The following is a 12,669-nucleotide window of genomic DNA, read 5'->3' on the forward strand; positions in this document are numbered from 1 at the left end:
ATAAGCACATATTTTATTCTTTAAGTGTTACAAAAACAAAAACAAAACAAACAAATGAAAAGACAAACAAACAAAAACAAACAACAAAAAACCACACACAAAAACACACACAAAAACCCCAAACAAAAATCCAAAAATGAAAGCAAAGCAAAGAAAGAAAAAGCTGCTGCTCTGCATGGTAATCTTATCCAAACAGAATCTGCATGATCCTCTTTGACTTCAGAATGCTTAAAAACACCCAACAAACAAACAAACAAGCCAAACATCTGCTGTGCTTTAATTGCATTTTAAACTATGAATTTCTTTATTTGCAACTCACCTGTAACAGCAACAAATCTAATTCTGTATCAACAAAAGACAGAGTAGTTCATGGAACAGGCTCAAAAATACTCTTCTCCAAACTAAATGTTCCAGGAAAAATGGCCAATGGCACAGGCTCAGGATCATGACTCCAAAGGGATCCAGGTTCTCTCATCTTTTCTGCTTTTCCTTCTTCTTCAGGAAAACCAATGTGTCCTTGCTGTGGACTTACTCTGAGCAGTCTTCACTCAATGGGTACTTTTGCCTTACCAGCCTAAACAATAACAAATTCCATGTCCAAGCCCAGTGCATTGCCATCCACCAGCACTGGCTGGGCCCTGAACAGCTGCATGACACTGGATGTATCCCAACATCTTTCTGTGATCAATTTTGTTCTGTTTGCAAAGCTTTCTCATTTTTATTTAACCTTCCTGTGTTTGAGTGCACATCAGGAAACGCAGCTTTTCTCAGCTGCTGCTAAAATTAGGAGTTGGGACTTGTGGAGGTTGCTTTTCCCTTTACACCTCAGGACAGGTTTGTGCATAGCTGAGGTGATGATGGATTGTGCAGATATTTTGAACAAGGTGCTGTTATGAGGTTTGTAATCAGGCTAACAAGAAAGAAGCAGCAATGAAAGAACAAGAATCCACCGTATCAGTTTGTCTTCCTTCTCCAAAGGATCCAAGAGCCAAACAACTCAGAGGCCTTGAAACAGTGACCTCAGAACCCTTATGCTGAAAATCTTGGCACAAATTAAAAGTGTAGCTTTATTTTGTAATATATTCCTGAATAAAAGTACTGAACTTTGAAGAGATGATTTTTAAAAATTCTCCATAATCATCAGATAACATTTCATTTTCAGATTTGCTGTAGTTTTTTGCCTTTTTATTTTCATGTTTGAGACTGAAGCAAAGGAATGCTTTCCCTGCATTTTGTTTTGAGCTCCCCTTTCCTTTTCATGTTGGCCTGACGTGGTGCTTTGTTGTAGAGTGACTTTTCTTTGCTTATTCACCCTTCTTCTCCAAACTCACACTGCTCTTGTCTTGGTCACAACCATAAGGCTATAAGCCTAAAAACTCCTGCTGCTCTGGATTGGATCATGATTTTGCTCCAAATTTCACAGGTAACCCACAGTTCTTGGATTTGGCAGCGTGGAAGTGCAAATATTCCAGATATTGATTGGCTTCTCGGAAAGTAGTTGTAGAACAAAATAAAAGGGGGGGATAAAGGAAAATGGAAGTGATTATAGGCAGAAATGTGCCTTTTTTAACAAGGAACTATGGCAAGGCAAGGGCCAGTTTAATAAAAAAAATATAGACAAAGGTTTAAAAATAGGAATTAATAAGGCAAAGCTATAGAATATTACTTCACAGGTGTTTCTTGGGATTAAAAAAGGTCACCTTGTTATATAGATTTAGTATCAGTTTATATAACTGCACTGGGAATTACGCACTAGAAAAATAGTCCTGTGGCAAATGAGTTTATATTTATAGAAAAAAAAGGTATAAACATGTTTGGAGTCAAGTCTGCTCTTTTACTTTAAAAAAAAATAATCCATTCCAGGTCAACATTCTAAGAAAAATATGTTTCTAGCTCTGTAATTCCTGTTCTAGTTTTGCAGTTCATTTCAACAGCTCAAATAAAACACAACATTTAAGTGACTCTTGATATTTTTTAGAACACGGCCACAGTGAGAACTGGTTTACAGCCAAGGAAGAGGCAAGTGGAGAATCATTTCAAACACAATTCAGAATCACTACCCTGATTGCAGGACAGGGAAAAAAAAAAAACAAACCACCCTCTTTGGGTTGTGTCAGCATCAATTTAAATTGACACTGCAAAGCTAAGGAGCCATCTGGAAGATGGAAAAATGAGTGTCAGCAGTCCCTTTTGACTGGACAGGAGCAGGAAGTGCCTGGAGAGGGATGGCTGAGCCTGACACACCCATTGCAGGCCCATTTTGGGAAAGGATGAAAAACCCGACTTTTGTGATTAACTTCTTGATGTCTTCTCTGGGTGGAGGGACACTTACTCGATTATATCCTTGTGATAAGATGGGAAAGAGAAGTAAAAATGTGTTTCCCCTGGCAACAGGCAGAGCTGGCCAGGGCTGATTTCTACAGAAAACATGAAATGAGAGCAGCCCCCACCACAAGCACATTCTGCTGTATGGATGGTAGCTGTACAAACAAGCTCTATTTATAATCAGCAGGTCACTGATGAATAGGGGTACTTGGCTTTGCTTACAACTTATAATTAACATTTTATCATTTCCTATCAGCTTCTTATGCTCAAAGGTGCTAGCATGGGCATTTAAATGATGAAGTTAGTTTGTCATAGTCCCTGCAGCCACGGCCCATTTTAATTGTTGATGCATGGGAGAGATGATGGATGTGAAAAGCAATTCAGAGCAGTAAACTATTGCACCTCAAACATCTCCATCTCATATATCACTCTACACACAAAAGCTCACCAGATTAGCCTTGTTTAAATATTATTTGCATTTAAATTGCAGGATATATTGTAGACTGTGTATTTTATGAACGAGGCTAAATGGTAAAGCCAGCAGTTACATATTCCTCTAAACACAGGCTCACAGGAACACTCTGAAGGCCGAGTTCTAAGCAGACTGCAGAGTCAAGGGCATGAGAGGAAAATCTCATTTGATTTCTGCAAAGTTAGGGGCTGGGAGATGGGGCAGGAATGTACTGACTCTGTGCTCTGAACTGTGAGCAAGGGGAAATAAATATTCCTTGTTCTGAGGAGTGCCTTTGTAAACACATCTTCATTCAAGCATTGTACAGCCTTAATAGATTTTTTTGTACACCAAATTGTCCTGTTCTTTTGCAGTTAGCTTCAAAATGCTGTGTAGAAGGGGACTGTGCAGATAGAGTGCTACCAAGTCACTTCCATCCACTGCTTCAGTGATGAAGCCTCTAACTGTATATTGATGCTAAATACCATTGTTAGGAAGCCAAATTATATTTTTTTTCCATGCTCACTGGGAAGAGGTGCAGTAGGTCACTCATTCTGAATAACAAATCAGCTTCTTAGCCTTCCCCAGAAATAATTCATTATTCAAAAAAATCCATTTTTTATTTTCATTGTTTCCTAAAGGTTGTTGTAAGTTTTATAAAAGCATGCTTTTCTTTTCCAGGGCCTTTCTAAATTCAGTGCCAAGTGTCTAAAATGTGCATTACCCTTGCAAAAGAAAATAATTTCCATGCAAAAGGTTATAAAATGAAAAATGGAATTTAAATTTCTCTATGTGGGTTATAATCTGTAGTGCTTCACTTTGTGGTACTAACAAAGGACAATGTATCATAAAATGACTCTTGAAATTTGTTAGGGAAGGATATGGGAATGCTCTTGGAAGAATGATAATATCAAACACCTCCTTTGGAATCGTGTCTGCTAATTCAGAGTTTTATTGATGAGATCCTGGAAAACGCTGGCTGACAAAGAATCTGGTCCTTATCCAGAAAATAATGAAAGAATGGAGTATCTGTGGGGGAAAAAAGTGCCTACTGGCAAAGGTGATTATTGAAAGACTTCATCAAAAGGATGAAGCTGTGTCACTGGTATTGCAGGGCATGGGGAACAGAGCTTGGGGAATTGCTCATGATGAAGGAAGAGCTCATTTAAGGAAGATGAGATCTTTTTTCCATGAAGTTAGAGAACCACTTATTGGAAATGCTCAGCTACAAAATTGTCATCACTCACAAGCAGCTCACGGGAAGATCTTCTGCTCCATCAGACACTGGGGGTTTGTGGTGTGGAAGGCAGAGGATCTGTGGTTTGCTCAGGCCATGGGGGTGTTGCATCTGCTCACAGCCTCCAAGACAAGCTGCTGAACCAAGAAATGAGGAGCAGCATCGATGGCACCTCCCTGTGCAACTCTCACAGTAGCTCCAGTGGAATATGGCATAACTAATAGGGAAATATTTCCATGGTCTCATATTTTTTCCCTTGTCATTCCTCTATCTGTTACCTTCCAGTTTATTTAGGGTCTGAGCCTCTCACTCTCCCTACACCTGATGTTGGTGAGCTTGCAGTCACTGCTGGAATGGATTCTAACCATCCTGAGCACTCTGAGGGTGTGAGGAGGAGCCCAGGGCTGGACTGCAGACACGCTGAGAGACTGAGAGAATCAGGATTCCTGCATCTGAGGCTGCTCTTCCTGCAGCACCTCCCTTCCCTCCGTGCCCATCCCACTCCCCTGGGCAGCTCAGAAGCCCAAGCAGAGCACCTGGAATGGGCTCTGCTCCCCCAAGCAAGCTGCACACACCAAAGCTGGTATGACCCAGCAAATGTGATTTGTGATTTCTGCGTTTACACAAGGTGGGGGGAACACTTTGAGCAATGCATGTGAAATGTTTGCATAACTGTTGAGACTCAGGAAATAGTTATTAATCCTGGTAGTAGTTCCAAAAAAGTGTCTGCTATTTGTTTGTATCTCAGAGCTGCTTCCCAAAATAATAGGCAGCACATAAAGTCAAGGGCACTGGGTTCACTGATGTACCAGCTGCTCTCCCAAGTGGAATTCTTTACAAACAGCCAATAATCTGCTCAGCACTAAGAAGTTTAAAGCATTTTTTTATTAAACTAGGAGTGCTAGTATTGTGTATATCTCCTGGTATTTCATTAAGGTTACTGGCCTTGTGTCCAGGGGCATAATAACGTGCCAGAAGGCCGCAAGAAATGCAAATAAAAATGATACATAGTCCTGGGACTGTTATTTGCAATACTGCAGTATTTTAATTCTCTAGCACTAGCCTTGGCTTGAGAATAGTGGGCTAAAGCTGAGAGTTACTGATACACTTCCTCAACCACAGGGACAAGATTTTTTTCATGTGCTCTTTAAACCATTTATTCAGTGCTCTATACCAGGATGGTTTGGAGTAGACTTTCATCTTTCCAAGTTTTAAACTGCTTTAGAAAGCTCAGTTAAGAATGCTATCCTGTTAAAATACACGAGTTAAACCTGCTCTGGTTTACTCTGTGGGGAAGCCTGCCTTTGTCCTGTTCCTACAACAATAATGCATGCAATTCCTGAATATTCAAAATTGGAAATAATTTTCTGCTTCTCCCATTGATTATTTTAAATCTTTGGAACCTTGGACTTTGCCTTTTGTGTGATGTATTTAAGTGATAGCTTCTGTTTGTCATGAGGGCAAGATTAAAATGATTGTTGTAAGTTAATTCCAGCACAGCATTTGTTCAAGGACTGGCCTATTTTAAGGTACTGGTAACAGAAAACTGATTATTTTAACCCAGAGTAATTGTGAAGTGCTTTTGTGGGCTGTGGCAGTGGGTAAGAACTAGTGAAATTCTAAATGTGCCAAGCATGGTGTCCTCTCCTGACAAATAAATCTGCCAGGTTCAATCTAACCAGTCAGCTCAGACAGTTCTCTGCTGCACAGAGCACAGGCAACCCCTGGGTCAGACTGCTGAAACCACCTGCAAATCTAACTGAATCTTTACTCTCAGCATTGTTTAAAATAATAATAATCATGTATACCTGGTTTGGATATAATACCATCCAGAAGCAATTAAAAATCTTTCCAATATCTTCCATGGAAACCATGTAGGCTGCAGTCTGCAAGGCACATTTTCCCTTCTTTGGTTGTATTGTCATCTTAAGGAAGACATGATGATCATGGTGCTCAAGTGCTCCTAAGAGTTGTGTTTGTTACAGAAGAGAATATGGAAATTGTGCCTGGAATCAGTTACAAGGAAACACGTTCATTGTCAGAAAATCCCTTTGGAGGTTTGTCAGGTGGAATATATTTGCCATCAAAATTACTTTCATTTTCAAATAGAAATATTATTTTTGACTGGATGAATATTCTAGAAAGGCAGCACAAGGAAAATTTAAAGAAAAATCCTAGAAGTCAGTGTATCTGGTGACATCCCCATCCCTGGAGGTGTCCCAGGAAGGGCTGGAGGTGGCACTCAGTGCTCTGGGCTGGTGACAAGGTAGAATCAATCACAGCTTGGACTTGGTGGTCTGGGAAGGCTTTCCCAAACTTAATGATTCTGTGACTCTATGAAATCCTATTCTACATTTTCACAGCATCCACTACAAATGATTCCCACCTGAGTGTGAGGCCTTTGGATCATGCCAGGGTTGAAATATTTATTGATAATAAGTTTTGCATCAATTGTTGTAGGCAATATATTACTATCTTTGATAGGACCCACCCAACAGGAAAATAATCTTCTGGTTAGCGTTGAAAAGAGAAAGTTAATTTCATAAGCTACTGAGATGGAGCTAAATTTTTGCTAAAATTAGCAAAAATTAAGGGAAAGTTCAATTTCACTTGTAAGGCTTTGAGAATGACAGAACAAAAAGTCCATTAGGCTGAGAACAAAGGGCTGCCCCTATCTGGGAAGGATGTTTCATTGTTAAGCCTTCCCTTTTCATGTTTTTTTTTATTTTTTCCCCAGATCACTGAAAGGAATAGGCTGCTGTATCCAAAGGCCACTTTCAGGGGCCTGAGAGTCAACAGCTCTGATCAGCTGGATCACAGAGCTGCACCCTGGTCCCCACCCACAGGCAGCATCCCAGCCTGCCTTCAGCTCAGCCCCTCTCATGAGCACCAGGGGGATCTGAACATAAATCACAGAATCCCAGACTTAGGTTGGGAGGGTCCTTAAATCTCATCTGGTCCCACACCTTCCACTGTCCCACACCTTCCACTGTCCTGTCCAGCCTGGCCTTGGTCACTGCCAGGGATCCAGGGGCAGCCACAGCTGCTCTGGGCAGGCTGTGCCAGGGCCTCAGCACCCTCACAGGGAAGAATTTCCTCCCAATATCCCATCTAACCTACCTTCCTTCAGCTTAAAGCCATTCTCCCTCGTCCCATCACTCCAGGCCCTCGTAAGGAGTCTCCTTCCACCTTCCTTGGTGCCTCCATCACCTACTGGGCATCCCACTTAATTTGGATCATCCCAGTTCAGAAGCACCAGTGGGATTGGGACATAAAGCTCCATTTATTTAGAAAGCTGACAGCCCTATTCCGTACTTGGACCTGGTAAGCAAAGGCTTAATTGGAAGCTGTTCCCACGGCCTCTCTGGACACCAGTCTGTGTGTCCATGTGCTCCGCACCAGCAGCTGTGAACATGTCACAACCAACCCTTCAAAGGGCACAGATTTCAATCTCAGCACCTAATTAAAGTCTGTTCAGAGGGCTTGATATCAAAGACCAGCACTATTTGATGTAGGCAGCTTCTCCTCTGATCACCCTCTTCCCAACTGCTGCAGTTGTTTGCTGAATAATTTTTTAATAGAGCCATGACCTTGCAAGTTCTTGTGTGAGCTCTAACAGCATGACCAGAATCAACTTTCTCCGGTTATTGCACACCAGCCCAGATACACAGCTCATGTTTAATTCAGGAATATGTCAGCATATCTCCTGCCATGAGCCAGTGAAGGCCCCTGGCTTGGTTTGGAAATTCAGGCGTCTGCTAAAAAAGGCAGGAGCCTCCCTTGGAATAGAGAACGTGAAGCCCCTCCCTCTGAATTATTATAATTTTGAAATGAAGGGGCTCTCAGGCAAAGAGAGGGGAATAACAGTTCTGTACTAGGCAAATTAAAATGAAAATACAGTAGAACAACAAAAAAACAAAACAACAAAACACTGACAATCAGAACATGACCTCACACCCTGTTTGTTGGTCAGGGTGTTGGGAGCAGTCCAAAATGAGTCCTCCTGCAGTGACAGGTGTGGTTCTGTTGGAGCAGAGATGATCCTGTAGAAGGGTCCCATGGTGGTGAGATGGGTCTGGTGTTCCTCTGGGAATGCAGTGCACACAGGCTGTGCTGGGCTCTGAATCCCAGGGTTTATCCAGGTGGGAATGCAGTGCACACAGGCTGTGCTGGGCTCTGAATCCCAGGGTTTATCCAGGTGGGAATGCAGTGCACACAGGCTGTGCTGGGCTCTGAATCCCAGGGTTTATCCAGGTGGGAATGCAGCACACAGGCTGTGCTGGGCTCTGAATGCCAGGGTTTATCCAGGTGGGAATGCAGTGCACACAGGCTGTGCTGGGCTCTGAATCCCAGGGTTTATCCAGGTGGGAATGCAGCACACAGGCTGTGCTGGGCTCTGAATGCCAGGGTTTATCCAGGTGGGAATGCAGAGCACACAGGCTGTGCTGGGCTCTGAATGCCAGGGTTTATCCAGGTGGGAATGCAGTGCACACAGGCTGTGCTGGGCTCTGAATGCCAGGGTTTATCCAGGTGGGAATGCAGTGCACACAGGCTGTGCTGGGCTCTGAATGCCAGGGTTTATCCAGGTGGGAATGCTGGGCTCCTCCCCTGGGTGCAGCATCTCCCATGGATGATGGAATTGGATCAGCCCTGCAGCGAGCCTCGATGGCCCCTGGACAGCAGAGATCCCCTGGAGGGAGGATGGGTCCTGGAAGGGATAAAGAACCCTGCCCCAGCTGGTTTAACAGCTGGTAATAGAGTACACACTGCTGGTTACATCCTGCACTGCAGCCTAAGACAGCCCCTCAAATGAGGCCACCTCTAATTGGTCACTGGGACAAGTGGTTTGCACACACAGACTCAGAGAACATCTGCTTATGGTGTGAAAATGGATTATTTTAGGTTTGCAGATCAGTGGGGGAATGAAAGGTCACATCAGCTATAATGCAAAATCCTATCTGTGGCATGCACCAGCCAGTTAAAAAATAAGGGGTTGAATTAAATACTTGTGTTAACTGTAAGCCTTAGCATAATCGTTTGCATTTCTAATTTACATTGAATTAAATGAAGAAAACTTACAAGGGCATTTCAAAATTACATTTACAAGAATAGACAGGTAAAAAACCCAATATACCTATGTAATATAATGCATTCCAAACTTATTATATATTATTAAATATTAGAAAAGGGGGGAAAAACCCTAAAAGAAAAAGTGTATTTAACCATCCTGTCCCACAATGGGAAAACTTCTGAAGCACTCCCTGTAAAAGCCCTTCAAATTTTCATTCTTCCACACATTCCCATGAAGCTGATGCAATGCAAAACGAAGTAAAAAGGATTAAACTTTATTTTAAGTGCCTAAAGAGGTAATCAGCTGAAAAACTTGTGTTCTGCGTTTCGAATTCACAGGCCACAGAGAGATGTGTGAGCGTGACAGTTTCAGTAATCTGAATGTGTTAATTTTTTACATTTCCATGTTCAAGCATCACAAGTATTTGTCTTTCTAGAAGAAAGCCCATCCCTTCCAAACTCAGTCAGTTTGTTGCTTTTTGAAATGTAGCATGTTGGCACAAACCCAAATCTCCCATTACACATCACATTCAGGAGTGATGGACAGCAGCAGCCCATTAAAACAAGCAACTTAGATAGACATAAGTGGATTCAATTTATAATATGTTTAAAAGTGGTGCCAAGTCACTCAAAAAAAAAAATTCCGTTTTTATGAGATCTGTGCCTTCTGCTTCATTCTTCCTCCTCAAATAGAGAATTCCTAGGAATTTTGGGGTTCCAACCTTGATCAGACAACCCATTTCCAGAATAGATCTTGACAAAATACATTAGCAGAGCAAGTATGGTGGAAAATGTTTTCTAATTTCTGTAGTTTCTGTTCAATTTTTGTTTGGCTTTCTTAGATAAGTTTTCCCCTACTTATAAATTTTCTTTCAGTGCTTCACTGGTGTGTTCTTTGCTTTCTGCTTCTGCTGAGGACCAATATTTTCTCTAGCACAGTTACTGATCCTTCTTTTGGTTTTAATATTCTTTCTTGAGAATAAATAAGCTTAGCAGGATTTCAGAGCCCTCAGCAAATCCAACTCTCCAGCTACCAGGATGATGACTTTTCTGCCTACACATTTCTGAACAACAATATTTCTGCATTTTCCTTGCTCATACAAATCACCAGAAAGTTTTAAGCAGTGTAATTTTTTTTCACAGCTTTTGAGAGAGGGATAGAATTGAATCTGCCAAGATTTAAAAAAGTTTTTAAAGGGCCCTACCAGTTCACAGTGGGAAATAAGTTGTTTTATTACTGTTGTAATTTCTATTACATTTTTGATCTTATTATTTTGGGTGTTTTTCATGCATAGAAGCAAAACCACCGTCTATGTATGCACTACTCTTTATAGTGTCTACCATTTTTAAAAATTTCAGTATTTAAGGAGATGGGACAAACAGAATTAGTGCTTCTCTAACCTCCTAACAAAAAGTAATGGGTTTTATTCCACGATTTTATTCTAAGTTGGTCACATTTGTTTACAGTTATAATTTCCTCATTAAGAAATTAAATAATTTTTCTATTCATTTTCTAATCTCAAAAACTATGGAAGAGGGCATGAGTCACCAGAAATTTGTCAAATGCCTCATCAGAAAATACAAGATGTCAAGTTAAGCAGGACAGGCCTTTCACAGCAAAAGATTGGCTCTGATAAGGTTAAAAATATGTCCTCATCTGCCATGGTCAAGATTGCTGAACCTTTCTTAATGTGGATCTGAACATTTTCCTTTGTGTCATTAGTTCCATCCTGGATCATAGGTTCTGTTTAAATAACTACCACAGAAAACAGCTCCATTAAATGCATTGTTTAAATGTGTTTCTTTAATTTGTTAAAATTACTCTTCAACGTCATGTTGCTTTTAATCTAAAAACACAAAAAGACAAGGTCACAACCAGCTTTATCTTAAATAAAAGCTATTGAGTATCTTGCAAATTCTTCTAAGCTTCCTTTGTCTCATGTGTGATATTTGAGGAAGCAGATGGATAAAGGAATTCCCTGTGTCACTGCAAAGGAAGAGAACTGGAGGGTCAGTGAAGACACCCAAAATCCTTCCTTCCTTCCTTCCTTCCTTCCTTCCTTCCTTCCTTCCTTCCTTCCTTCCTTCCTTCCTTCCTTCCTTCCTTCCTTCCTTCCTTCCTTCCTTCCTTCCTTCCTTCCTTCCTTCCTTCCTTCCTTCCTTCCTTCCTTCCTTCCTTCCTTCCTTCCTTCCTTCCTTCCTTCCTTCCTTCCTTCCTTCCTTCCTTCCTTCCTTCCTTCCTTCCTTCCTTCCTTCCTTCCTTCCTTCCTTCCTTCCTTCCTTCCTTCCTTCCATCCACAACAGGGATAGAAGAAATTCCGTTGTTTCTACTTCATCCACAGACAAATTAAAAATTTGGTTTACATGGATTATGAACATGATTATGGAAGAGATGAGAAATGAAATCTAGAAGTATTCCTGGTTTTATCTGTGGGATGGTTTGTTGTTTTTTTTTTTTCCCTTTTCCTGTCAAAGGAAAATCCTATCTTATTTTCAGATTTATACTCCCTTCCTGCTTCTTATTATGTAAAAATCCTAGAATATTGGTGATCTAAAACCTCCACACTGGATTGAATGACGCGGCTCTGGTTCAGCAGCCTCTTCTAGAAGTTTGTTTCTAGATGTACAGAATAAATCATAAATAACTAAACCCCACTAAATAGATAATAGAGAGACTAAATAAAGTAATACATTGCTGTCCAACAAGCTCCTGCAAAGCTCCAAACCTTCCCACTGGGACAAATCTTTGGGATCTAAAAGAACCCAGGGGTTATTGTTTACAGAGCTCTGGAATCCTCCTGCTGACGATGTGTTCAGCATTCATTTGAAAAGCAAGCCAAACCACATCATAAATTTTTCAAGAAAACAATGGAAACATGGGATTTATGATCATTGACTCTTGCTGAAGGCTGATCCTGTAGATCTGTATTTGTCATTTCGATTGCACAAAGTCATTTTTCAGTTTTTCATGGCTGGCTGAAGGGTTAGAGTGCCAATGGAAACATCACGTTGAAATAACAGATGTCAGAAATATTGCACCAGGAACCAGGAGCTACTTTAATAGACCTTGTAAAATATTGCTCCTTCTTATACTGAACATGGAGGTAAGAGCATTTTTTATTTGCTTTTTAAGTCAACTGGCACTTTGTCTCAACTGGAACCATAGGCTGGGGTTGTGAGAGGATTCAGTTTGTGCCAGTGCATGTGAAGTTTTGTTTTCAAGGCAGTGAGTTACTCGCATGGGCTTTTGCTGAACAATAAATACATTGGCTATTTAAAGGTCCTTGAATAGCATGAAAGCATTGTATCACCCCTTTGCAGCTGTTTCACTGAAAAATATTTAATTCTTGTCCTCTCTTGCATTCATCTAAAGAAAGGCTATTAATTGTCTTTGCAGTTGTGCTTTGCTCAGGGAATATTCCCCAGTGCCTTTCTGGCCTGGGCTATGCTTGAAGGTTTTCCCAGCACAAGTATATCAAACAAGAGTGTGAAAAATTATTTCCCTGTCAAGTGCATCTTTGCTAGAAAATAACAGGAGGAATAAAGAATGTAGCTGGAAAAGGGTGAATTGTTAATGGTTAACCAA

Source organism: Prinia subflava, chromosome 10, assembly GCF_021018805.1.
Source record: "Prinia subflava isolate CZ2003 ecotype Zambia chromosome 10, Cam_Psub_1.2, whole genome shotgun sequence".
Classification (NCBI taxonomy): Eukaryota; Metazoa; Chordata; class Aves; order Passeriformes; family Cisticolidae; genus Prinia; species Prinia subflava.